This window comes from Rattus norvegicus, chromosome 5, assembly GCF_036323735.1.
Source record: "Rattus norvegicus strain BN/NHsdMcwi chromosome 5, GRCr8, whole genome shotgun sequence".
Taxonomy (NCBI): Eukaryota; Metazoa; Chordata; class Mammalia; order Rodentia; family Muridae; genus Rattus; species Rattus norvegicus.
The window spans coordinates 55,971,609-55,999,606 of NC_086023.1; the positions used below are offsets into that span (position 1 = coordinate 55,971,609).

Here is a 27,998-nt window from a genome sequence, read left to right on the forward strand (position 1 = left end):
TTTGTCAGAAATGTTCAACAAGAAATGCTGCAACTGGAACTATATTTCAGTCACTCACCCTTCAATAGACTAGAATAAATGGAAACAAGAAAGCAAGAACAAACACCCAAGAGAATGTTCTCATTGTATTTTTAATGTTCTGCATATCAAGTAAACAAAACCTACATGCCCACATCAAGAAAAGGGAACTTGGAACTACTATGGAAGCATACGATTTGAAGTCTTATGACATAACGATTAGTAGAGAAAAATATGAAAAGCTATATACACTTCTTTAATATTCTATAATGCATAGAAAACAGATAAAACATGAATATTCACAAAAGAAAAATAAGAATGCTCATTTAACATGCTTATCTCCCATGTAAAATGATTCAGGTATGCACAAGAAGACCTTTTTCTACCAAGTCACGTTTTCTGAATTCTGAGGTTATTCATGTGTTGGGCCCATGTCTGTGATGAGTTTCATCTGTCTGCTTTCGCTTGCTTTTATTTTAATATATTTACAGAGTGCCCAATCTGTTGAGCCTCGTCTATGGGAAGTAATATGCACATTTTTGTTCGGGAGAACATGAGTAACCTTTATCCAATGAGACAGGACACCAGGGGTGACGAGGGGTACCTTCATTAGTTCATATGCAAACAAGAGCATCTTAGTCTGCTTTGCCCGGTCTTCCTAAGACAAATTCATTGTGTTCCTTTGCTTCACCCCCCTCTCATCACATCACTGGGAGCACAGCAGATAGAGGAGCTGGTTGACTGGCAGCACATGTTTGCCTAAATCACTAGTCCTTCAGTGTCATCTCCGCTGTGTCCTTTATGGTTTCCCACTCAGATGCAAATAGAAAAAAATACTATCTTTGTGAAGCGATAGTAATGAAGAGCCTTCTATCATTAATCAGGGAAAAGTACATTGTCTACTGAGGACACATGCTCTCCTACATGTCTTGTGTTTTGCTATCCTCAAGGTTTCATTCATAGAACTTGCTTGATGCTCTGTAAAAGCTTGGAAAAGTCTTGTTTTCTCCCTGACAGTCTCCAGAGCTATTTTTGTTTTCTTGTCTTTATTATCTAACCAATATGGACTAACACCAACCTACAAGGCAGATACATCAAATAGGGTATTTCAAATAATTTGGAGATGACTTGAAGTGCAGGTGAAGACATGTGTAGTTTGTAATCGTTCTTCCATTTTATGCAGGAGAATAGTGTATCTCAAGATTGTTGTATGCATGGATCCCTCTGGAAAACCAGTTCTCCAAGACAGTGAAGGACAACTACTTAAACAAACTACTTTTCACAACCAAAGAGGTCAGCATCAAAAGACAAAACACATCCCACCAACATCAGTTAGCAATATTCTACATGGTATCCTTGAAGTGGTAGGTACTATATGAAAGAAAAGGCTATTTGTCTTGGTAGTACTGCATGATAAGAACATTTAATCCTATTCTCACTACTGAGGTTAAAATTCATGAATGAATTTCTGCCCAAAATCAAAATCTGTTCTAAATCTTAACTAAATTAAATAAATGCAAAGTTGGTGCACAATGCACATACATCCACCATCCTAAAATATATTAAATTTATATATTTAATATATTATATAAATTTATATAAATTATATTAAAATATATATTTAATAAAGTCAAACAATTTTTCAAGAATGTCATTAATGAAGAGAGCCTCATCAGCTGATGAGAAGGCTCCACAAATACTTTTCCAGAAGTGATTAGAAAAGGCATTTAAGAATACAAAGCACAAGTGTCTGATGGTTCTATTTAAATGGCTCACCCTTCAGATTTCAGCTTAAATGCTGTGCCTCCACAAGGAGTTTCCATGACCCCTCCACTTCAAATGGAATCTGTCTTTGATTACAATTTCCAATTATATATTTATGTGAGTTGATTAATATCTGCCCTCCTCATTAAATCAAAAGCTCTAAGAAATAAGGACTATTCAACTCACTACTCTGCATGCAGGACAGTGTATAGAAAAGAATGAGGGTAGCAGCTATGATTGAATACACGAACAAGTAAAGAGATTAATATGTGTACACGGCAGCTGTACTTTTGGAAGAAGACACGGAGAGAGTACACTGTGGGAAAAATTTAGGCTTTGAAGACAAACAGAACTGGCTTCCATGCCACCATATGTGTTGTATTGGTGTTGTATCATGGTGGTAATAACAATTTTTTTAAAACCCAACATCTTTTTTTCCTGTGTAGTATCTCATCTTACTTTAAACTGAATTGATAACAAAATTAGCTAGTGTCTGTGAAAGAACAAAGTACTTAATAAACACTTGTGGAAGGGGATTATTTAAAACTTTGGTGGTGAAACATGAGTTTGCCTCACAGCCAAGAATGTAGGGGTCTAACTGAGAAGATATTAATTCAACCTGAGGTCAAGTATTTACAAGTATAAGATAACAGTAACACTATTTAGTCAACAACTGTGAGGACTGATAGACCAAGCTTTAAACAAATAATTGGCTCAAAGCTGAGCTTGTGAAAAATACCTAATGCATGCTTCAGTGCATCACATCACTCTCGGTTACTCTCCTAAATTCCACACTCAACCGCAGAGTGAACAGTGGCTTCAAATCAAACAATTATTTCATTTAAATATAAAGCCTAGAAAAAACATCATGTTAAACAGGTGGAATGACATCAAGACAGTGCACAGGGGTTCAATTTGGAATTAGCTGGAGTTGCTGTTACAGTCATAATTTCTAGATTTCTATCTAGACTCATTCCCAAACTCTATGCTAATGTGATCAAAAAACTGTTAGCTTTACTCTCCTCACCAGTAGATAAAGATACTGGCTATAAGGATAGGTCTTTAAAAGTTTGTTTAATACAATGTGTATTTAGCAGAATAAAAGCAATTCCTAGTTCTATGCTAACATCTATTATCTAGCTTCAGGTTATTGGCAGTTCATAGCAGGGAGAAGAAGAATCAGTTTCATTAGAATGTGTTACATGATAGCTCCCCTTGCCACATAGACATGTACTGGTAGAACTAATACATACTGTGAGCTTTGAGGGACAGGGGCAGAAGAAGAAACACATGAATGTAGGATCTAATAATGGTAGAGAGATAAAAGGGTTTGAAAGGAGGAAACAGGAATAAACTTGTTCAAAGTATCTCTGAAATTGGGGGATAATACCTATACATAGCTTTGATGAGTATTAAGTAAGGCTATGAATCAAACATTCAGCACTATGCTCAGCTCAGAATAAAATCTTAAAAAATTAACTTAATGCAAACAAGGAAGGAAGATGTCCAGTAAGGATCAGCCCTATTTATGATAGCTCTGGTGTGATTCTTATCCTGCTGGGAAATAAAGAAAGTAGGGATGACCAAGATAGTTTAGTATTAATAAGTTTGGTACCATAACAAAAATATTTAAAAATATTCTACTTTACATTCCCCAGACAGAACCAAATAAAGATGAGATATAGGAAAGAATGGAAAAGAACAAAAAAAAAACAAGAATAGAAAATTAGAGGTAGAGTGACAAAGGGCTGTGAATTATTGCAGTCAAGAACTACTCTGGCAAGTTTTAATGATGAATCTATGTCCTGTCAAAAAATGGATTTTAAGTGGGAAGTGAAGGATATTTGACAACAAATTTATTTATTCATTCATTTATTTATTTATTTATTCATGATATGTTTGCATTGCTGCACACTTGGGTTATTATAATGAGCTCAAAAGTATATGTGCAAATATAAACAGCTTAATTTGGATTTTCTCTTACCATGCACAAAAATCCACCTTATTAAATAGAAAAAAGAGTTTAAGTGTACCATAAAGCAGCAATCTCAGAGATTTTTTGGATTACATCTTTTCTCTTCACACTGATTATATCAGCCTCTGAATCTATGTTTGGTTCAGTCAATTCTCATGTCTGCTATTATAAGGGAAAAGTTATTAAAATATATATGAATTTCATTCCTGTTATGTATAAACTTTTTAAAATACAGAGTCTCTATTAATATAACCAAAATAATGAATAAATGATATTAGAAACTAAAGCATGGCGAAAGCTAAACTGGAAACATTCATTAGCATTAACTCAAAGATTTACTATTGGTCATAGATTACAAAAATTATAAAGGAAATTATTTCAAATAACCAGCAGAAATTTTTTATATGTGTTAAAATATATTATATTTTAACATAAGAGTTATATGTAATGCATATCTTACTGTAACATTTAAGTCAAATTATATTATAGTCCAAATTACCAATATCATATCTAAATATTTAATTTCAGAATTAATTCTATTCTAAAGTCTCAATTATGGCATTTCTTGAAAAGCACCTGTTTCTGTGTGAAATAACCAAAAGTTATGTATCTGAATATTCCAAATTTATAGCTAGCTATGTAGTAATAATGTTACTTAACCATAAAATCAATTGCCTCTTCATGGCCATAAAAGTAACCTTCTATCTTCCAACCTCTCCTGGGAATTAAATATCTTGCTGGGATGGTTAGCACCATGTACATGAACCATGCAATATATGGAGGCTGTTATGATACAGACATCTTGTAAATGCTTATTGATACCTATGTTTACAATGACCATTGTCTCTAAGTTGGGCAAAACAGGTATTTCTTATAAGTATGGATTCTAAAGTTGTCCATGTTCTTTCCTCCTGGTTACACCATGGTTATTTGCCTCTTTCTACCATGTTTTGTGTGATATTTTTCCACAAGCAGGTGTAGAGTTTAGGTAGGTGATAAGGCAGGTAAAATCATATCATATTTAACAGGAATATCATAATTAACAGGGCATCTTCTACTTGCCAGTGATAAGCAGGAAACACAAAACCAGTAGAAGCTTTTGAACCTCATCCTGACAATGACCAGGAATGCTGAATGTAGCAAGAAAACTCTATCTGTGGCTTGGCAAATAAAATTGACACACAATAATGAAAACACATTTGTATCAGTAAACATTTATAAAATGTCGTTATCATAGCAGTCTCCATGTATTCATTCATTCATGGTTCATGTATATGGTGGTAACTATATTCATCCACAGATGTGCAAGTTATCCATCCACAGATGATCCTTGGTTATTTCTGTTTCTCCAGTTTACATTGAGCTATAATTTGTACTCTACACATGTGTGCTTTTTGGTTGCACATACAGAATTTCAGAGATTGCTTGGGAGTCCTAACATGTTTCTCAGCCCGATACAAACCTGTAGTCACATGTTGAATGAAACAGAATTCAGCCCAGTTCCATGAAGTGTTAAATGATGTCTAATGCTGTCATCTACCAATTAAAACAGCAGTAGTTTGTGGTTTTGTTATTGTTGTTTCAAGCACAAATATAGTTGGTTTTCTGTACTGAGGTTATATGTGTTATGTAATGCAATTAATATTTTGATCCTGTTCATAGTTTTGACAAGTTTGAAAAAAATCACTGGAACAATCACATAACTTCAGTCCAAAACAAAATAATGTTGACTATGGTGGTGTAAACTGTTCATAGTTACTACATATATATTCTCTACCTTGTGGTACCAATATGAATCTTTCCCAGGCAGGCTATTCATGTACAAGCTGTTATAGATGACTGTGAGACACACCGGGAGCTGCAACAAATGTTTCTTTGCCTTTGTTCTGCTTAATTAGGCCATACATCCATCTCTTTCCTCTGCATTTTCATAGTTTAGACTTCTTAAAACATGTCAGTCAATAATTATATCATACTCCAATATGACTAAGCAGAGAGGTGAGAAAAATTACCAGACTCCAGCCCACGACTGCAAGAGCGTTTGGACTAGTGATGTATCATTCCAATTACTGCTTTCAGTGTTCTCTGTCTATGAACACATTGAAGCTCTTTAGGATATATTATTCTAGTAAATGAGCAGACTATTCACACATTAAATTCTTGCTTCTGTGTAGACTATAAAATGCACTACCTTTATCTATTTCATGCTAGAATTAAAAATCCATAGCACAAATACTTGGAAAATAAACCATCATTCATTCTGAATAAAATGCAAATGGAGACGAAAATGTATATTAACACAAAAGTCCTAAAATATCTCTACTAGTTTGTTATAAAATGTTTGCAATTTATTCTCCAAATGTAATCTGTATCACTCAATATTTTAATGTCGAGATAAAATAGAGAAGGAAGACAGTCAGGGTACAGTAGATGATTGAAAGCGTCATTTATCAGACAGTTGAGAGGCAATGCTAAGTTGCTGGGTAAGACTGTAGAGTCAGTGCATGAAACAGTAAAAAATTTCACTTTTAAATTTCACATGTTGTGTATATGACAGGAAGCTAGTTCATTTCTAATTTAAAATATCCACTGTGATTATTAACTACTATGCCATGCAAACATACCACCTCTCAAGAATTAAGCCTTTCAGATTTGTTTACAGGAGCCAAAGCAGAATTAAAAGCTAGAAAATAAAAAGGATTCAAGGATAGTAATTGGCTTAATTTTTACAAATGGTGTCTTTCTGTGTCAGTAAGGAAAGAAATCCAGAAAACCAAAACAAAAAACAAAAACAAAAAACAACAACAACAGCAAAAACCCCAGTGTTTAGGTAAATTATCTGCCCCTCCTCCACTTAGCTCTCTTTATCCTGATAACCTGGTGGTTGTCAAGGCAGGAGGATGGCTAGCATGGAGGTGAGCTTGGGCTACAGTGGGAGACTCAGTCTCAAAGACACAAAAAGGAATCAGAGCCAAAGAAAGCAAGAAACAGCTACAAATTCTAGGAGTCAGAAGATGTGTTACCCCAGTCAGCAGCAAGACTTGCAGAAAGTAAGTACGTGCAGTACAACCTATGTCTGAGGGCTCTCAAGATTTCCATGCAATATTTTCTTCTGGCATTTATCCAGTACTACGAAACACGCAATAGAATCCTCACCATAAAAATTATAGGTTCTCCCATATCTAATATCATTTCAGAGAATATCCTAAAGTTATTAATAGTTTTAAAGGATAAAGTTAAAGTAAAATAAAATGCATGGAAAGAGAGGAGAGGTAAACTGGTAAAGAAAGGAACTTCCCTGCAACATCAAGATGATAGAATCCCAAATCTTCAGCCAGAGTGAGCTTTATATCCAGGAGGTATGCTGCCTGGTACTGGCATTTTAAAATAACTCAGACTCACAAACCTTCGGAATTACCTTGGCGGGAAAATGAGCTGGCATCAAATATTACACACAGATGTAGAATCCACTAAGGAAAACTAAAGTTGAAACAAACATAAATATGTACAGATGAAAATAAGAGCAAAATGACAATTTCAGTATATTGTGTTCACTTTCCTATATCCTTAATTTTTCTATCATTTGTGGGTGGAACCTAGTCTCTGCATGTCTTACCCAGCAAACAGTGACCAAAGCCATTGTTTGATTCAAAAGAGTATTGATTCAATACTCTGATTCATTTTTAGGATGACCCATCAAACTGTAATTTTAGTTTACTGAATATTTCCTTATCTCAAACTGTGTCAAAGGAATGGGGAAGAGTCATGGTATTAAATAGTATATAAATTTCAAATAGCTATTATAAATTAATTATACTAGTGCGTTTAATCAGAGCGTAAGTCTAGAGATTTCTGATTGTTTGAAAATGTAATGTTAATGTCAATATGCTCTTGAGTGTGAAATCTATTATTAATTTGCATATAACTATCTTGAAAATTCAGTAAGAGTTATAAAATATGACCAAAGAGTCACTACTTTGATACAGCAGAGACTTTTGACTGACATGTTGGTATAAGCATTTCCAATAGGTGAAGGTTCTGTCAAGTTCTTGGAGGGATTAAATACCAGCCAGAGGCCCTCAAGGATCTTCAGAATAATAGCTGACTTCACCCTCTTCCCCTGTGTCAAAGGAGCCATCTACTTTGTAAGACCATGTCTACCCATGGTTTAGAGAGGCCATGAAACTTAACAGAGCTCAAAATGTGGGGCAATTACAGGATTTATTTTCAGTTAATACAACTTGATTAAAAGAATCCTTATGTGAAATGAGCAAAAAGACACACTTGACATTCTATTTTATTTATTTATTTTGTATATATACACATGTTAACATCAGATGTTCAGCTCTATAAAACCATGTCTTACTTTATGGACAAAGAGTTCACCATTTCAACTAGGATGGTCAGATAGCCATCAAGCCTAACACATCTCAACTTTTAATGATTTGTGGAAATCCTAATTCAGATTCTCATACTCGAGTAACGAATATTTCACACACCTGAATCATACCCTTAGCCCCAGGGAGGAGCTTTTAATAGGCATTATTAGGCCCAGGGGCAGGCTTGAGAGCAAAGTAAGCAATAAGTAGGGATGAGACATTCAGAGACAATAAGGGAAAATTACAGTAGGCATATTTTAAGATTTGGGGGATACAATCTACAGTGACACAATGAAGACAGAATGTTCAGAGAAGCTTCATGTCTTTCTCATACACTTATCATGAAATATGCACAGACTTCTTCACTCTTACATAACCAGGAATTTATGAATACAGAGAAAAAGATCCCCACTGTAAATGTTAAGGTAGGTGAGGACCCTCTGCTGAGTAGTTTTACAGAGGATCTTCAGTTTGACAGAGCTGAATTCATCTGAGAGGAGGGAACCTCAATTAAGAAAATATCTCCATAAGATTGGGGTGTACTCAAAGTGTAACACATTTTTTAAGTTAGTGATTGATGGGGAAGTGCTCAGCCTTTTGTGGGTAGTACCATACCTGAACTGGCAGTCCTGGTCTCTATAAGAAAGCAGGCTGAACAAGCCATGATGAGCAAGCCAGCATCCCTCCATGGTATCTTCATCAGCTCCTAACTCCCGGTTCCTATCTTTTTGGGTTCCTGTCCTGATTCACTTTGATGATGAACAGTGATGTAGAAGTATAAGCCAAAAAAACTCTGGCCTTCCTAGATCACTTTAGTTTAGTGTATTATCAAAACAATAGTAACCCAAACTATGACAGACTATGAACACACATCATTCTTGCCTTTTTTATATCTATCTCACTTACGTTGTGCTCAATGCTTTCATAAGGCATAGAGTGTTTCAAACTCTACAGGGATACTTTTTTTAAGGTGCTAGAGTATTATGAATTCTCCTCATGCACATCTCCTACTTAGACACATCTAGATGATGCTACATATTTGTCAGTGTTTTGTCAGTATAAGAGGAGAAATGACCACTTAAATTCATGGAGTGTTCATCATTCAATTTTTACGAAATACTGTCGTAGCCATGGAGATTAAAGGGAAACAACAACCCCAAGAAAAATACATTCCTTAAAATTACCATAATATACAGAGAGAAGCTAGAAGAATCACAAGGCGAAACAAAGCGCAGAATAAAAGCATAAAGAACAGAAGGAAAAAAAGAACATGAAATAAATGAAAGCAATTAAACAAACAAGAACATCAATGGAAACTTTGTGTAGGAGGGTGGGCTGAAGACAGGGTTACCATAGCTAAGCATCGGGAAAGCAGCATTTATCTTTAAGAACTGAGGTAATACCAGCAAACTTCTCTAAGTTTGTGCTGCTTCTCTAAGTTAGTGTGTAAATGGCATGTTCAGTTACTCAATAGCCCAGCTTCATGTTGTAGATGTGATACCTCTAAAAAACTGGAGGCAATAGCCCCAACTTACCCAAAGCCTTAAAATTAGATTAAGTACATATATATATATGAAATACACTACATGCTCACCTCAACCATGCTTTTTTCTACTCATCACAGTCAGCTTGAAGCTGTACCCACAGACCTACATTGTTTTGAAGTTTAGCATTCATCATTTCCTGATTTCCTTGTCTCCTTCATTAAACTAGAGTGTATCTCTCTAAAGTGTTCCCATAACCTTACAACTCTCACATTTATTGATTTCTAATAAAGACCTTTGCTTTTAGAAAGCCTGCATTTGTTCATAGACTGAAGCTCTCCTAATTTTATTTTGCGTTCTATCTAAACTACTGTTATTATGGTGACACTATTGCCAGCATACACAGCTCTTTTGCCTTATGTCCTTTGCCCTTGCTTGATGCATAGGAACAAACAAATCAGTCTACGCACTGATTTGTGTGTGTGTCTCTGCTGACCTGCCTGGTGGCACTAGAATGGTTTAAACTTTTCTGTTGAATTGAGTCCATAAGAATATAATATCTCCCTCACTCAATTGTGTCTTATCTATCGTTTGGCGTTCATGTAACAATGCAAACAGAGTCACCTGAAACAGGTTTTTCGCAATCCTCACTTCTTCTCCTGACTACTGGCCATCAGCAGACATCTTTGTTAACTACTTCACAAAAACCAATCTCATGTTACCCAGGGAGGACTCCCAAATTTCCATTCTTTCCCCTCTTAATATTTCAGAAGTCTTACTATTTCAGGATCTGTTTAAATTCTATCGTGGTAGCACATATCTTGATTCACAACTAATTACTTATCTTTAAGCCCCTGCCTTTTTAGCTATTTTACTTCCCACAACCTCCACATTTAACATTGTTTAAGTCTTCTCTATATCAATTATTTTTTATAAACAACAACAACAACAAAGACATCAAGCAAACAGCCACAGCCCTAGGCAATGCCTTCTCTCTCCTGTTTCTGGGGATGCATGCTATCAATAGAATTCACATTCTCCCTATTTGCTTTTCATGTGCACAGCCCTGGTAACTAACTGATGCTGTTTTCCCCACACACACCAGTGTCCCAATCTGCTGCACACATTCATCGTCCTCCACCTTGAGTTCTCTATGGCACTTGCATAATCACCTTTCTTAGGCACAGCAACCATGCTACTCCTCCTCAGTACTTACTTAAACCTTTCTTACTGACAGTGTTTCCCCTTTTTGTCTCCTTGTGCATTGATCTTTTTTTCTTTTCTAGGGCATCTCTATTTTAATCATCCAAAGATAGGACCGGCGAGATAGCTCTGTGGGTAAAACACTAGCTGCATTCAGGTCATAACTCACATGGTGTAGGATAACCACCCCTAGAAAGATGTTCTCTGACCAGTTCATGTGTGCGTGCACACACACAGAGACAGAGAGACAGAGAGACAGAGAGACAGAGAGAGAGAGAGAGAGAGAGAGAGAGACCGACCTACCAGAATGGTAAAAAGGAGAACTGCTACTTGTCTGGAGGTATTTTTGAATGCTAAATATATTCAAAGATGTAATTATAACCAGTTAAGAAAAGGAGAAGAGAACATTATTTGACCTTATTATAGTCTGAATATATTCTCAAACAACCTAGCCTTCCAAGCAATAGTTAATTTGTAATTTGTTACTCTAATAACTTTTATGTTAGACGATGAATAGAAAGGATGAATTTGTGTGGTCTTTTCATTATATAATGTAACTTACTTCATGATCGTTTCTTGAAAAATATGAATAGGAATGGAAGCTGTTGTAAAGATGTATTTGTTTTATAATTATGTGTGGGGGAAGAGTTTGTACATGGGTGGCCGTGAATGTGAAGGTGCCCATGGAGGTCAGAAGAAGGTATTGAATTTCATGGTGCTAGAATTACAGGCCATCGTGAGATGCCTGACAGGGATGCTGAAGCCCTCTGTAAGAGCAGCTAGTGTTCCCAAGTGCTGAGCCCTCTCTGAGCTGAAAATGTTTGTTATCAAATGATACAGTTTGCCTTTATCTTATGGAGAATATAGCTTCAAGCTGTCCAGCGAGTGGACTACTGCGTTGCCTTTTCAGCCTGGGGATGTACACTGCTACTCATTAACAGTACAGTAACCAGGAGGTAGACTATTTTCTATTAAAATGGTAATATGTGTTTTTCTCCAAAATCTAGCTTTGAGAGCTTGTAAAAGGAGTCAGAACAAGTCTATTATATTTGGAACATTTTAATATACACCATAATTATCCTAAAAAGAACACTGTTCTTTAAATGAAAAAGGGAAAAGTCTTCATGAAAGGAAAAAAAAAGTTGAAAAGCCCAAGTGTGGGAAACTTTACTTTTGAGTATATTTGAGTAGACTTCTGTGCCTAAGAGATTGTATGAAAATGAGATGCATGGTCTCTTCCTGAATTTATAAAGCATTCTAAAAAGCACTGTATAGATACATACAAAATAAAATAATGAAGAAACTTAAATGAGTTCAAAAGACATTTGGTAAGCTTTCCTATTATTAGTCATCAATAAAATGTGCAAACAGTAATTACTATAGAAATTCACAGAAGCAAGGAGTTCTGCAGGATAGTGATTGAAGATTTATTTCTTAAGTACTCAATCTGACACAGAGGCGTTTTTGCCTGACTGTGTGTAGTCTTCTAGCTTACAAACCCCAAAGTTGCACTGCTCTTTCCGCAACCACTCCCACTATGAAATCAGAAGGAAGCAGTTTAAAGAGTTCAGTCTGTCATTGACATTTATTTTTGCCAGCTGACTTAACATTGTCTTTCAGATGGAGAATAGTTATATGTGTCATAACTGAAGGAATAAATGGCTTATTATATCGAAGTTAAAACATAGTCAATAAAATCCCTCCAAAATAGAGACTGCTAAGAAAAGGCTGGTCCCTGTTTCTTTACCCTTTGAAGGCCACGAGATATCGATCCTCACAAGAGCCCTGTGGTTATAAGACATGACAGCCTTTACTTCTTCTAGATGCTATCTCTGATTCAGCTAAAAATAATTCTAGCACTGTTGGGTTCAGTAGGACTTTGGACTCCCAGCTTTGTAGTTCAACTTATGCCAAAATGGAAAACAAAGGCAAGGCTGAGTTTGGGATGTGATGAACATGACCAGTGGGTCTGCTCTCATCTGCTGGTTGTACAGTGTGTGTTTGTGGCTCCTCACCACAGCAAAATACAAGAATCAACCTAGCAGTAGCTAGCAAGCCAGAGAATGATACATTTCCTCCTGAGCATCACCTCAGACACTTAAATCAAAGTCTCTGAGGTTAGGATGGGCTCCACTGGTGATTCCCGCACTCATATCAATTAGTTAAAACCAAATGAAGATTGGGGACTCACAGAGATTAAAATCTTCGTGAATGATGTGGGGATTTTGCCAAATTGTAAACGCTGACTCAGCAGATCAGGACAGCATCTGAAATTCTTCAGTCCTACGGTCCTGGGGGATGCTGCTTCTGATGATGGTGCAAAACCTGATTACTGGACAATAATCTGAAAAATGCCATTCAAAAATCCTGCATCAATGCCTCCTCTCGTAAAGACATTCTGATATGGTCTATTCAGGATCTCGTGATAAATTTAAAATTTCAAACAGTGCTAAGCTCACTGGGCAACACAGTTGTACATACCAGGCATCCCTGCTCCAAGATCTTCAGAAGAAAAGCTGTCTCCTTGAAATTGCAGTTGTATCCCTGGTCAGAAACAGCCCACAACCCTCGAGTGAGCAAGTATCCTTTCCTGTGAAGTAGATGTGTATGAGGAGGCAGGCTTCTCTAAGAGCACTCTAAACTCTCTGAGTTAGGTTCTCTCACAGGAGCTCTGACATTACCCTTATGATGTCAGCAGAGTTGACTCAAAGCTTCACCTAACAGAGATGTACCAATCTTAAAAGGCACCCATTCCCTGTATAGCAGAGAAATGATATCCTAAATGTCATCATATATAAAATAAAAAGAAAAACAAGTCAAATTTGACTTTTAGCTTGACAAACAATTTTATATGTCTCTTAAAGAAGTTATTAAATAAGACAAGCTGATGTAAAAATATCCCCTCCTCTTTTAACAGGGCTCCCTTTTGCACTTTCATTGTGTGCATGTACGTTAATGGACACAGAAAAAGGTACACATCATACATGAGGAACATGAGCAAAGACTCGTAGGCTGAAGTATTTTTTAAATACAATTTTAGTAAGGGTTCTCAAAAGCTTCTTTGACTACTCTCCTGGCACGTAGGGGAGAAAACATGGTAAATAGGACAAGGGGATATGAACCTGTTTAGAAGTAGGTCATCATGACAATTCCAATCTCTGGGTACCAGCAGTCCACCTCAGTAGTGTCAGTATAGCAAACATGAACCAGCAGCAGTGCACGATGTAGCAGAAACCACCGGGCCTCTGCCAAATTAGTAGGAGTCAATGTGAGAGATCAGAAGAAGTTCTCTGCAGTACCTCTCTCAATGAAGTGAAGATCAGTGAAGATGAAGAAGCAAAACCAAGGAAGCTTTGCAAAGCTAGTGAGGCAAGTACATTTTCACTGTCCATTGAGTCCCACTAATATTTCTCCAAACATCAGATCCTCCCATGGGTTTTGCCTCACCAAAACACCACATGAGGTAGCCTCACCATGTGAGTCTGTATCGCCTGACCTATCCAGAAACTTCTGCATCAAAGATTAATCACTTTTTAAAAGAAAATGCTAATCTCAGAGTCCAAGGTCAGGTTTAGTTCAATTCAGGCACTGAGTCCTCACCTTCTCATTTCTAAACTGAAGGATGTGATTTTCATGACAATATCAGCGACAACTTCCTTTGTCCTTACTGTGTACCAAGCAATGAACTATTTCAGTGAAAAGTCATTAATCTCCCTTACACCCTAAAGTGCATACTGCTCAGTTGCTCTTACAGATGGGGGAAGGAAGAGAAGGAGAAAAGCAGTTCATTTTTCCAGGTCAAAAATGATCAGCTAGAATTAGTTCGTGCCCCCAGAGAAGTTCTCAACAGTGCCATACATTCATTAACCTTTATTCGAGTACTTTTTTGAGTGTGTACTTTACAAAATATGTATTTACACAATCTGCGTTTGTAACTGCAAGGTAAACTTATGGACTCCAGAACTAGTGCACTCAAGCATACATCCCATTTCCTTAGGGTAACTCCAATCAGGACTTCTGCGCAATTTTCTACTTAACCCCTTTCTTTATAGGGAAGGATGCACCAAAGCTGTAAAGCGAATGAGAGAAATAGAGGGATAAGCCAAACGTGATAATTTTACTGATGTCGTCAATATAGGCAACAACTGCTGATATGGGTGAAAAGGTTTAAGGATGGGCGATATTTGGGAGAAATAGCTCAAACACATCCCTCTAATCCAAAGTTTCACCAGAAACATAGAGGACACTCAACACCAGAAAGAAAACTTTTGAAGAAACAGTATAAAATTCCATCTGAAGGCTCAAAATTCATAAAAAAGCAAACAAGTTAGGCCAGAGAAAGGATCCCTTGGATATGAAGGCAAATAGGAAGGAGTTCCGTGAAAAATTTAACTTGTTTCTTAGGGATTAAATCACTTGGCAAAACCTATAGCTTGGAGATAAATAGGCAAAGCAGAAAATCTTTTGAACATTAAGGGGAGAAAACAGCTGACACATGAAAAGTCAAGTGCTCACATTTAAGATGACCTCATTATAATACAGAAAATATTAGCAACCATATTACTTTTCAAAGAAATGAATGATAGGACAGTGCTTTTTTTAAATTAAAATTACATAACCCCCCCTTTTTTCCTCCTTCCCTTTTACTTTTCCTTAATCTATCTCAAATTGATGGCCTCTGAACAGTTTTTTTTAAATGTATTCTCCTCCCCCCTCCCTCTCTCTGTGTCTGTCTCTGTCAATCTCTGACTCTGTCTGTCTCTCTCTCTCACGTATGTGTGTGTGTGTGTGTTCTTAATTATACAAATGTAATCTTTTCAATTTAAATAGTGTTACATATATGACCTCAGAACTGACTGCTTAGTTTTAGATAAACAACTATGGGACTCTTTCTTGGGGAGGACTATTCCTCACCATCCTTAACTGCCTAAAATTCTAGGATACTTTATGGCTCTTAATGGGGAAAACTGTGAACCCAGGTGGAAGAAATTCAAATGAAAAAAAATATATGCATATATAAATTCCAATCTATTGTTCTACCACATAATCAACTCTTACATTCCTGGATTTTGTGGCTATTCTGAGTTGTATACTCACATCTAATAACTTGGACTTTGCAGCCACAAATCAAATGTGGGAGTATACTACATCTGTGTTTTTGGGACTGGGTTATCATTATTGTGTTTTATCTCTTCAAGTGGGTTAATGAATTATATGGATATGAAAATGAATTATAGGAGTAAAGAAGAATAGTCAGATAAAAAATAATTATGATGGCCCATTTTCACAATAAACTGTACGTAAAGCTCATCAATGAATGATAGGCAGGAGGTACTCAGTCCCTGTCTTTCCTAGCTGGCTCTGCTTGTAATGTGACTTCTTAATTTATCTTAGGGTTGAAGATTTACAATAGTCTATATTTCTAAATCCATGTGCCACAAAAGAGGAGGGAATCCATAATTCCAGGAGGATGGGGTAGTTTTAAATGCAGACCATTTTAGATGGCGAAGCAAGATAGTATCACTATGAAGAACTCAGCCAATGGGGAATGTAGAGGGAAGAGAATGTTATTAGAGATGCAAAGTCCATTGTTTTGCCTAATCAGCAAATAACCATGTTTGCCTTTTCTTTAACAAACACCCAATTTGACAATTTCATAAAATAAATCATCTTGTTTTCCCTATTCTGAGACTTTGCTACTGTTATTATGAAGTAGGGATTGTTAGTTTCCAAGTAATAACAAATTCTTGAAGTTAGAGTACTAAAAATAATAATACCATGGCCAGCTAGATGGCTTAGTGAGTAAAAGCTTTAGTTTCCAAACCTGATAATCTTGCAGTTTCTTCAACCCTTTTGCCAATTCGTCCATAGAGGTCCCCAACCTCAGTTCAATGGTTGGCTGTAAGTATGTGTATCTGCCTCAGTCAGCTGCTAGTAGAGTCTTTCAGAGGACAATCATGCTAGGCTCCTGTCATACATATCCTTTAGTGTCTGGGTTACCTTACTCAAAGTGATATTTTCTAGTTCTATACATCCACCTGCAAATTTCCTTAAGTCCTCATTTTTAATAATTGAACAGTATTCCATTTTGTAAATGAAGTACATTTTGTCCATCGATTTCTTGGTTGAAGGACATGTGGGTTCCTTCCAGGTTCTGGCTATTATGATTAAGGTTGCTATGACCACAGTGAAGCATGTGTTCTTCTGATACGGCGCAGCACCTTTTGGGTATAGGCTCAGGAGCACTATAGATAGGACTTCAAGTAGAACTATTTACAATTATCTGAGGAACCACCAGATTGATTTCCAGAGTGGTTGTACTAGTTTGCAATCACAACAGCAATGGATGAGTGTTCCCCTTTCTCCTGAGAAGGGATTGGCACAGGGGGAAATGTCCTGAACAGAACACTAGTGTTTCAAGCTACAAGATCAACATTGATAAATGGAACCTCTTGAAGCAGAAAAGTTTCTGTAAGTCAAAGGACACTGTCAAAAGGACAGAAAGGCAACCTACAAACTGGGGAAAGATCTTCACTGACACTGCACCCAATAGAGGGCTGATATTCAAAATAGATAAAGAACTCAAGAATGTACGCAAAACAACAACAACAACAACAATGAAACAAAATAAAAAACCAAGTAACCCACTTTGAAAAATCAACTACAGAGCTAAACAGAGGATTTTCAAAAGAGGAATCTATAATGGCTGAGAAGCACTTAAAGACATCTTCAACATTCTTAGTCATGGGGGAAATGCAAATCAAAAAGACCTTCACATTCCACATTCCACCACTCAGAATGGCTAAGATCCAGAACTCAAGTGACAGCATGCACATTGTTAATTCACTATGTGGGCACATCACCAGCCTTTCTGCATGCAGTATAAAGAGAGAATATGACTCAATAAGGCTGGTTAATTATACAGAAAGAAGTTAGTGAGTTTATGTGTTCATGTATATATGACATTATAAAAATAATAATCAAGTTTATGAGATTGAAAGGAAATGAGAACTGTAATACTGAACACATGAGACTCAGTTAGTTTCATGAGAAAACAGCTTCTTCCTGCTGCCTTAACTCACAAGATGAGGAACCATCCCCCTGAGTCCTCAGGAGGCAATGCTGCTTCGTTAGCAAGATGTTCTTAGATGACAGTGATCTGACTTCTGTTTCCTAGCTGTGTTGGTGAGGATATTTGAATATTTCATTATTTTGTCCTTATTACTTTATGAAAATGAGCAGGCATTGGCAAATAAAAGTGATATTATTAGTATTAATATAATCAAGACCAAGATGTCTGGCTGATGTGGGCCTACAGGGAAAATAATAAATTGCAAATGTAAAAAGAATGCATTCACATCTGACCACCACGAGATAAACCTAAATTGAATAAGGAAAGCTCAGCAAGGGAGCTTCTTAGGTTTAACAGGGCAACTGTGCACTCAGATATGAGGGAAATGAATAGTATTAAAGAGCACTCCTGAAGTGACGGAAGCACATTCTGAATCACATGGGGAAGAAGGGAGGTAGAGTACAGGTATCTGCAACAAAAAAAATTTTTAGACCTGTGGACTGAGACTTTTTAAGAGCTCCTGTAGGGGTTGGGGATTTAAAAATAAAAAAAGAGTTCCTGTAAAGGACATGTATGCGGGTTTATACAGATAAGGGAATCACCTCTTCAAAATAATATCAGTAAATAAGCTTAGATTCTAGTCATAAAATATTTCTGAGGAATAAAAATGCATATAGCCTAAATAACTCACATCTAAATGCATTTATACAAATTGTAATAACAAGGAAGCAAGGGTTATTGTTTCCATCCACAACCCTGTCATTTCCTGCACACAATGTGAGTGGTCGTTTCTCTACACCACCATGACACTATCCAAGTGCCTTTGTCAGCAGAAGTCACACGGCTTTAGGATTCTCATTAGATTGCGAGGAGTACAAGGCATTGATTATCCAATGGTTCCTCCATAGTTGATTTATCAGGGAGGGATTCTACTTCTTGAACTGCTGACTAATACGTTCAGATAGTTAAGAATGGGGTTGGACTGCTCATATATGTTTCATTTGTAAGTGAGTAATGATCACAGCCACAACAATCGCCATTCTCTACCTTTCCTGCACTGCAGTCTCTGCAGCATCACAGGTTAAAAATCTTTAGTAGGAACCCTGTCATACAGCACTTTAAAATGAAACTTCACCTACACTCTATCACCCACCATAGACAGAAAATTTTGAAGTCAGAGAAGTCATGGGGATTTGAACCTAAAAAAAAAAAAATGGTGAAATTCAGTGAACTTTTATCCTGCACAGGCTAAGCTGGGATATAATGCATTCCCCAAATATTGACACGTTCTTTTGGGAAAGAATTTAAGTAAACTCTTTATACTATATAGGTATTGTGTCAAGAAGGTAGATAACACAGAGACATTAAAAGTTCTTGAGCCATGTAAGAAGCTAATAAGAATGGTTCGGTGAAAGAGCCTACAGAGGAGTAGAAAGAACTTTTCACCTCACTAATTAAACATTGGTAATATCAGTTTTTTGTGAATCAGACTTTGGCTTGGAGAAAATAAGGTAAAGAAATGAAGAAAGACAGAGGAGAGTATGACACACAAACACACACAAAATTATGTTTTGGAATTCTCAAAATAAAATACCCCAAAGGTCTGCCTGCAAGGAGATATATATCTTTTTAATATAACCTCCTCAAGTCTAACTCCAGAAACTTCATTGTGTCTGCTTTATAGGCATTAAAAATAGAATTTACAGGCAATGTGGAAAAAGAGAAGAAATAGAGACTTGTTTTCGGATCCCAAAGAGAAATGGTTGAATAGTCATCAGTTTTACAAGAAAATATCCCAAAGTATACTATCAAAGCCTTCAAAAATTGAGCAATTCCCAGTGCCCAAATGTTGGAAGAGAGTGACAAGACCCAAAAACCATCACCTATGTATCAAGAAGCATCAGACAATGAGACAATAAAAAAATTGTCCTGGAAACAAAAGTCACAGTGTTCAAGATGATGTCTTCACAATAAGAAACTTAGGAGAAAATCATAGGGAAGTTTGAGGAAATCTTAAGGAAAGTAGAAGAAAATATATAAGCTGCAGGAAGTCAGGATAATAAAAAGATATTAAAATCTTCAGACTGTATACTTGGCATCATGGGAGTTCAAAATAAAAATATATAAAAAGAAAAGACATTGGAAACGTATTTCGAAACAATATTCTGGGGCCAGGTTCAACTTTGAAATGGCCATAAAACTCACCAGTGTGAAAGGAGTGAACTCTTGGATGGAACAACCCAATGAAGGCATGAGAGGAACCTAGTCACTTACAGAAGATCAACAAATCAAATGCCATTATGCATCTCAGTTGCAATAGGGATATAGTATACTTTCAACGTTCTAAATGAAAATTAATTTTAATTTGTATTTCTAAATATAATTTAAATGTAAGCATAGAAGAAGAAAATTTCAGAAATCTTCTCAAAAAGCATGTGCCATCTTTTTTATCCACCGGAAACATACCGTTATCAAACAGAGGGAGCGGTACAGTGGTAGAATAGGATCTAGAGAAGGAGAGATATGGGGAATGTGAGGAATGGCTGAAGAGGAGAGTCACCACATTAAGCGTCATACACAGACAGAGGAGCAAGTGACGCATGTGGAGAAATGTGTCCAAAGAGCACAGATCATGATGAGATTTGCCACTCACCACACCTTCATTATCTTCCAGCTAGGCCAATAAGAACTTGAGTTTAAAACCACAATCCACTCAAGACAGAGCTGACACATTTGACCTCAATAAACTAAGAAGTGTTTTTCAGAAGCTGATGTCAGAGAATAAAAAGTAAAGCTACAGAATAAGATTAAATATTTGAAAAATATATGTCTTAGAAAATACCAATATCTAGAGTACATAAAGACTTTTCAAAGCCACAGTGAAAATAAACGTTGGGCAAAATGCGTGAAACTATGTGAAGGTTCACAAATTTGGCTTTGTATCTGTATTACAAAGAGTCACCCACACAACAAATAAACACAGAAAAGTGATCCAAGACATGACCCATTAGAGAAAGGCTGGTTGAGGTCACTGCCCAACAGGCATCATAGTTTAAATGAAAAATATTCACAGCAGCAAAATCTACCAAAGAAGGAGAGAATATGGTTCACTCCCTATAAAAGTCAAATGACTTCTCTGAAAAGCTTGGAAGTCACTTATAATATTAAAGTTGCGACTAGCATTAAAGCAAGAGTTTATACGCCTGAACATCTGTTCCACAGAAAGCATCCATACAGAATCTTTGTACATGGATGTTCATAGGAGATTTAAGTATACTAATTCTAAACTAGAGCAGTCTAGATCATCTTCAACAGGTGAATAGTAACATCAGGTAAATACCAAAACCACAATTTGAAAGCATATCAGCTAACAGTGGAATCGGAACTATTTACAGAGTAAGATATTTAATGTACTTATAAATTATACAACCCAGAGAGACAAAGACACAAAATTAGAGTCAAACAAAATAGATGGACAGGGTGAAAATTCTAATACCGGTGGAGTAGAGCCTAAGGGACAAAAATGAAGATGTGGGAGACCTGTGCTGTACAAAGTCCTAACAACCTGCTTCAGAACTCATCAGTAAGACAAATGATCAGATTGAGAAGTTCAAGAGAACTAAGCACCTGTAATCAGAGCAGTCAGGTGGCTGATGCAGGGGGATGAACACAAGCTCAAGGCCAGCAACAGAGTGAGTTTCAGACTAGCCTATTCCAGTTAATGTGATCCGGCCTTATCAAAGCACAGCACGAGTGGCAGGAAGTAATGTGGCTCTGTGATCCACAAGGTCAGTACAACCGTGGCAGCTGGATGAAGCACTACGAGAGACACCCCTAAGGACAAACTGGTTAGAAACACACAGGAAAAAAAAAAGGCAAGTCCCTTAAAGTGACTGCAGACAATATGCTCCAACAGTTATGATAGGAAGAAATCAGACTAATATGTCAAATTCATAAAGCATTTGAGTCTCAATCCACAATCATTAAGAATGAGAGCTGAAATTTTTACTGTATAGACTCTAGTTTAAAAAAACTACTGAGACATACAATTTACTCTATCCTATAAATTCTGCATATAATAGTAGGTTCAGTTATATAATTAATTAATTGGGATAATGGATTCCCCATTGGTGCTCTTCTCTGGGATTTTAATGGAGTGACAATAAATTATTGTTTGTGCCATTAATATTATCTGTAAAATATCTAGCATTAGAACATGCTCAATAGGTGATTCATAAACACTAATGGGTTAGAGAGAACTCTGCTGCTAATTGCAACTTGTAATGAGAAGTTGCAGTGTCTGTCTTCAGCTCTGTGGTCCCAGGACACAGACTCAGAGTCACCTCTCTTGTTCTGTTATCTTGTCATGAACATAAAATAGAAGCAGTGCCTGAGCGGAATCTCTCAAGTGCTAGTCTATTGTTGTTTTTCTGACATCTAAATAGAGAGAGGGCATTTAGTGTCTGGAGTTAAACAGAATATTCAGAGAGAGGATCAAGAATGAGGTAGGGGGAAGAGGCATTAAGGAGGAGCAGAAAAAAAATAATGTAATGGAAAACACGATAAAAGGGAAGGAAACGTGGGGTCTAAATGGGGAATGAAGGACCCCATGCTGAAGTCTGATACTTTGTTTGCCAACCCAAAAAAGAAATGAGAATTTTAGTAGTTGACTTGCATTCTTCATGAAAATATTCATATTATACTTTGTGCATCAGGAAATGACTTATATCCTAATTTGAGGTCACACCGTCTGCTTCTGGAAAATAAACTAAATTAAACTGTGAACCTTGCTAATGTATTACTCATGAACATATTGAATTAACATGGATAACCTCTGTCTACTACTGCACCTATAATCACTACAGGTTTACCTCAAAATAAAAGTAGTTCAGAAGTTATCAATATTAATCTCATGTTATACTGTATATGTGCCATTAGTCTAGCACCTTAGAGATTTAACTTTAGCCTTAGACGTCTAAAATTACACTTTCTGTTGCTTATTCTATGCATAAGTTGTCTAGACAAGAGAGACAAAATTCAGAGTTTAGAAATCAATCAACTATTCTCATTGTAATTTTCTTCCTCTTACACTTCAGCTTATCTGAGTGCAAAAGACCATATGTAAAGAGCCACACTCCACATTTGGCTTTAAAGAGGTAATACCACATTGGCTTTTTATTTTAGCTAGAAAAAGTTTATATCACTTTCATCAAAAATATCATAGAAAATTGATGGTGACATTAAGTGTACTGGTGGACATTTGATGAGTGTTTCTTCTGCAGCTCCTCCCTATCTCTCTGTAATTTTCAGGTTACAGGTAAATGCCAGTGTGCATGACTATCTCCTCAGCAGGATATAACCCAACACACCAAAGATACGAAGCCTTGGGAGCCTAATGCCTCTTTCCTTCATCTGGAGCCATGAGTGGAATTTTGGCTTTCACACATTCTTCTCCATGGTGGACTTTCAAGACTGTAAGACCACTTTGGCTTCTATACCTGCCTTCCAAGTCTGTTCAGTCACACTGGACTTGTTTGAAGAAGGGCAATTAGTTTCCGTTTACAGAGTAGTCATGCCCTAAACACTATGACCCAGAAACATGATAAGCACTATAGATAGTTAGCTTCTGAGGAGATGAAGAAGCAAACACTGTCATATCAATGTCTACTTAAGTAGAAAGTGAAGTTATGTGTAACATTTTTCCAGGTCACATAACTATAAGAGGATAGAGGAGGAATATCAACTGAAGTCCACCCTACTGCTTTTGCTTTTTCTAAGTCCCAAAGTTTTCATCATTTTTACTATGGTATTTTTATTTGGATTTATGCAACTTAGCTTGTGATGAAGTAACCATATCTTCAGTGTGACTTGGTTACATTTTAATAAATACACTAGGGTAACCCTAACCATGTCATGTTCAATACCCAATATTGTCAGTTGCTCTCTTACGTTTCTCCAGGAAACCCTCTGTTCACCCAAGAGCAACTGCTACCCTGATATTTTTGCTTCATGGGTTAATTTTTACCATATTTTAAATTTCACATAAGTTAAATGACATATTATTTGCTCATTTTGTCAGAGAGCCTACATTTGAAGCATGTTGAAAGGACCATAATCTTCCAAAAAGCAAACATTAGAAATTGCTTTCATATTGATTCTTGTTCCTGAGGAGTGTTCTACTTTGTCCGTTCTTGTGGGTAAGCCTGAATGCACATTTTTAATCTTCCTCACTTTCCTCCCTTCTTTTCAAATATGTTTAGTGCAGCACCAGGCTTTTTTCTTTGCTTGTTGGTTTGTGAGTTTGTTTTAAAGACTGTTTTGCTAGGGAATCTAGGCTGGTACAAATTCAATAGCATTTTCAGAGCTCCTGAGTTATAGGAACATAGCACTACATCTGGCCCATTCTGTGCTATGCTTCACCAAAAGATACATAGGGGAAATATCCGGAGGTCACAATGGAGCCAAAACTGTGAGATGGAGAGGGACAGAAAAGAAAATCTCTTTTCATGTAAATGTATCTCAGTGTGAACTCTAGTGATATTCTATTTCGTCAATTGATTATAAATTCCAAATATAGTACCAATTGTTCATCTATATTTATTCACCATTTTAGCATCATTAATTAACACAAGAATAGTAACTTTTAAAATATGTTTATGTTTGTTGTTGCTTATTCATTAGAAAAGTGATTTTCTCTAAGTACATTTAATAAATAGTTTAATCCATAACTATGTCCACTAGATGGAGTCATGTAGGTTTTTATTGCATCTCAATGTAATTACAATTATTTTAGCATAGTTTAAAGTTACTTGTCATGTAAGAAATTCCACATGTGGTTCAAGACAATATATTCTAACAAAGTGTATCTTTATATTTAAATACCTGGAAAAATCATTAAAATATTTTTACACATTCTGTGACAATCTATGGTGTGTCACAAGTGATGCCTTTAATTATCACATCTGCTTTCCTATTGCAGGTGAAAAAAATCTTATTATTAAAATGAAATATCTTGCCAAAGAGTTTCCAGGGATTATTTAGCAATCATTTTTTCAACAAGACATATAAATAACTATCTATCATAATGATACAGATCACAGACGATAATTAAACAGCCTAAGAGTTACTATCATCACATGAGATACGTGACTTTTGTCATCCCCGTTCAGCTGTTTGCAAGGAGTGCCATGTGAAAATTTAAAATGTCTTACAAGACAATGAATAGAAACAGAAGGATTACTAGCTCAGGATTGCAAGTGTAAGAGATGTAGAAGTTCTGCTAGCTTGATCTGGTGTAACAAATTTTTTCTCACTAAAGCAATTATACAAGACTCAACAGACTGGGTTCTATTAGAACCTGCCTATTGTCTTCAATGATGGATATACAGGGGGAAATATTCATTATCACTCAAGAATAAGTAGAAAAAGAGACTATATGGGAAGCCTACTGAGGTTCGCAGGCTATAAATTTACTAAGACTTTCCATTTCATCCCTTGCATGAAAATAAAGTTGAGTACCAGAATACGCCTAACGGGAATCAGATCCAGATGAAAATGATCTTTACCTAAGTAACTACATAATCTAAATACATTATATAACCTCTTTGAGTATGAGGCCCCTCATTTAAAATTTCTATTCAAAATGTATTCATTATGATTAAATATTATATAAGATGAATAATTCTCTAAGTGGTTGTTCAGTGAACATTGCTAAAACAGGAAAATGTATTCTGTGATTTTTACTGTGCAGGTTATAGTCTAGATGCTTATCAGTCACCACAAAATGACCCTAGAGGGATGTTAACTCTTCATATCAGGTTTTATGTAGTACGTGTGCACACTGAATCTGTACTGCTTAAGTACCACAAAAGTACCAAGGATCCAAGCAGCTTACAACTTCTGCTTTTTACTTTTGCCTTTAAACAATGCTATTCACTGATGCTCAGGCCAGACTCTATGAATAGGGACTGGTCCATACAAATAGTGTGAAATATTGATGGATGAAAGGAACAAGCGAGGATATGGCTGATGGACCCAAGTCACTATCATCATAACCACTGGCTGTGATAAAGCTCCAGATGGAAACGTCAATTAGTCCAATGAGCATGAGTAAGTACAAATTAAATAGCCGAGACCCACTCAGACTGTGTCAAAGGGCCAGTAAGGTGTGTTCTAGTATACAGTTTTGTACTAGCTTTTAAAATGATGTTATTTTACTCCTAGACTTCGTTGATATAAGAAAAGTTTTATGGTACCCATTTTACCCGTCATTGAAATTCAGTGGAACGCATACATGATTATGAGATCAAGCACCTATTTCAGAGGATTTTATATCAAGGCACCTTGGTGTTAGTGCCCACAATATGATCATAACAATATATGTCACCTCTGGACTTGAGGAGATCTCTTTTCTTTCTTTTGGAATAACAAGCATAGATTGTCAGCTTTTTAATCCATTCAATCTTCCCAAGAACCTGTGTGGAATCCAACCCATATCAACGCTCCCCTCAGATTCTTGTTGGACACAGGGCATAGGAGAGTGACACACATAGTTTAAACTTGAAACAAGATATCAAAAAGGAAAAAGACCCAATTCCAAAAGAGAAAGACATAGTAATGTATCAGATACAATCTAGGAAAGGCTATGATAAGCAAGTGAGTCTTCTGGAGATGGCCCACCATTTTACATGACTGTGATGGGTGCACTCTGAGATGCAGGGTCCTCAGGGATTACATCCCAGCATTGGTTCTTGTGGCTGACATGTCTTTCCTGCTACCATTACATAGCTTAATGATTTCTACTGGACAGATTTCCTGCAGAATCAATACCAAGATGCAATTTCATGTAGTAATGCTGTGTAGATAAATTGATGACAATGATTTTATAGTACTCCTAAATTGATAAAAGTAATCTCAAGCCCTCTGGAGAATAAAAGCTGCAAATAAAGCTCTGTAAGCCTTCATGTGTCATGGGCTAATTGTGGTAGGAAAAGAAGGAGTAAGGACAGAAAATAAATGATGTACTAATCTATCTATTCAAGACTTCAAAATAAGATTACACAAGGCAAATAATTTGTCTCTTGACAAAGCTATGTTAACTGATGACATGAAAATTATTGCTTTAAACTTACAGAGCTAGTAATGGATAATGAGTGTTTAGTCAGGTACTAGTCTAAAGGGAAAGACAACTAAACAATTCTGCTATAACTCCATAAATCTTATTTGTCCTATGACACAAACTATTGCCATAAGCTTCCTATGAACTTAAGAAATGCAAAAATGCTTAGAAAACCATGGAATCCATTATCCTGAGGAAGAACAACAAAAAAGTGGTGGTGCAGCCTTCTTCAGGGTCATACAGTATGTGTGTTGTCTATGTGTGCTTGCCTCCCTCCCTCCCTCCCTCCCTCCCTCTCCCTCCCTCCCTCCCTCCCTCCCTCCCTCCCTTCTTTCTTTCTTTCTTTCTTTCTTTCTTTCTTTCTTTCTTTCTTTCTTTCTTTCTTTCTTTCTTTCCTTCTTTTGCTTTTAATTTCTGGCTCAAGAAGACCTAAGAAACTCCAGAAGGCCTGCCCACCAAGAGGCCTGAGTCAGAGAGAAAAGAACCCAAGTAACTAAATTTCTTATCCCCTGCCTTTTTCAGCAGGAGCTAATTGCCAGAAGCCAATAACTTTTGGCCCCAAATAGCAAGAACGAGTTAAATTACTGGAAGGCAGTAGTTTTTCCACTCTGCAGTAACAAGAAATAGCCAAATTACCAAAAGCAAACAGCTTTTGTCCCCATCAAAGCTTCCTTACCAATTTGATGCCTTCCTTGGGGAAACTGGATGTTGAGTAGACCCTGGCAGTAATAAGATTTTTATTTTAATGGATAGTTTCTGGATTTGGGCCACATGAAATCATCCTGACTTCCTTTATAATAAAGTATCATTTCCTTCATGGAGATAACCTAATGGCATTTGAAAAAATGTACAGAGTTGATAACCAGTTCCCCTGTTTTTTTTTCAACCAAATGGGGGAACAGTAATTCAGGATAAGAGGAAAGAGTTTTCTGTATTCCCTGATTTGAGTGTCAGTACCGAGGGAGGATAAGAATACACTGAGCAA

The 27,998-nt window shown here is 36.5% G+C and overlaps 1 protein-coding gene across 12 annotated transcripts in view; it reads right to left on the minus strand.

Moving 5' to 3' along the window:
- Positions 1–27,998, minus strand: part of Lingo2 (leucine rich repeat and Ig domain containing 2) — a 1,322,423-nt gene that overhangs the window by 805,359 nt on the left and 489,066 nt on the right. Inside the window, exons 1-2 of one of the 12 annotated variants that reach the window (XM_063287597.1) lie at positions 13,305–27,273; positions 13,015–13,167 (exon numbers count right to left, since the gene is read on the minus strand). The exons of 10 other annotated variants lie outside the window; for them this stretch is intronic. The gene's annotated coding sequence lies outside the window, so the exon portion shown is untranslated. Of the gene's footprint in view, positions 1–13,014; positions 13,168–13,304; positions 27,274–27,998 lie in introns of those variants that run through there. One more of the 12 variants, XM_063287598.1, reaches the window with a different exon arrangement.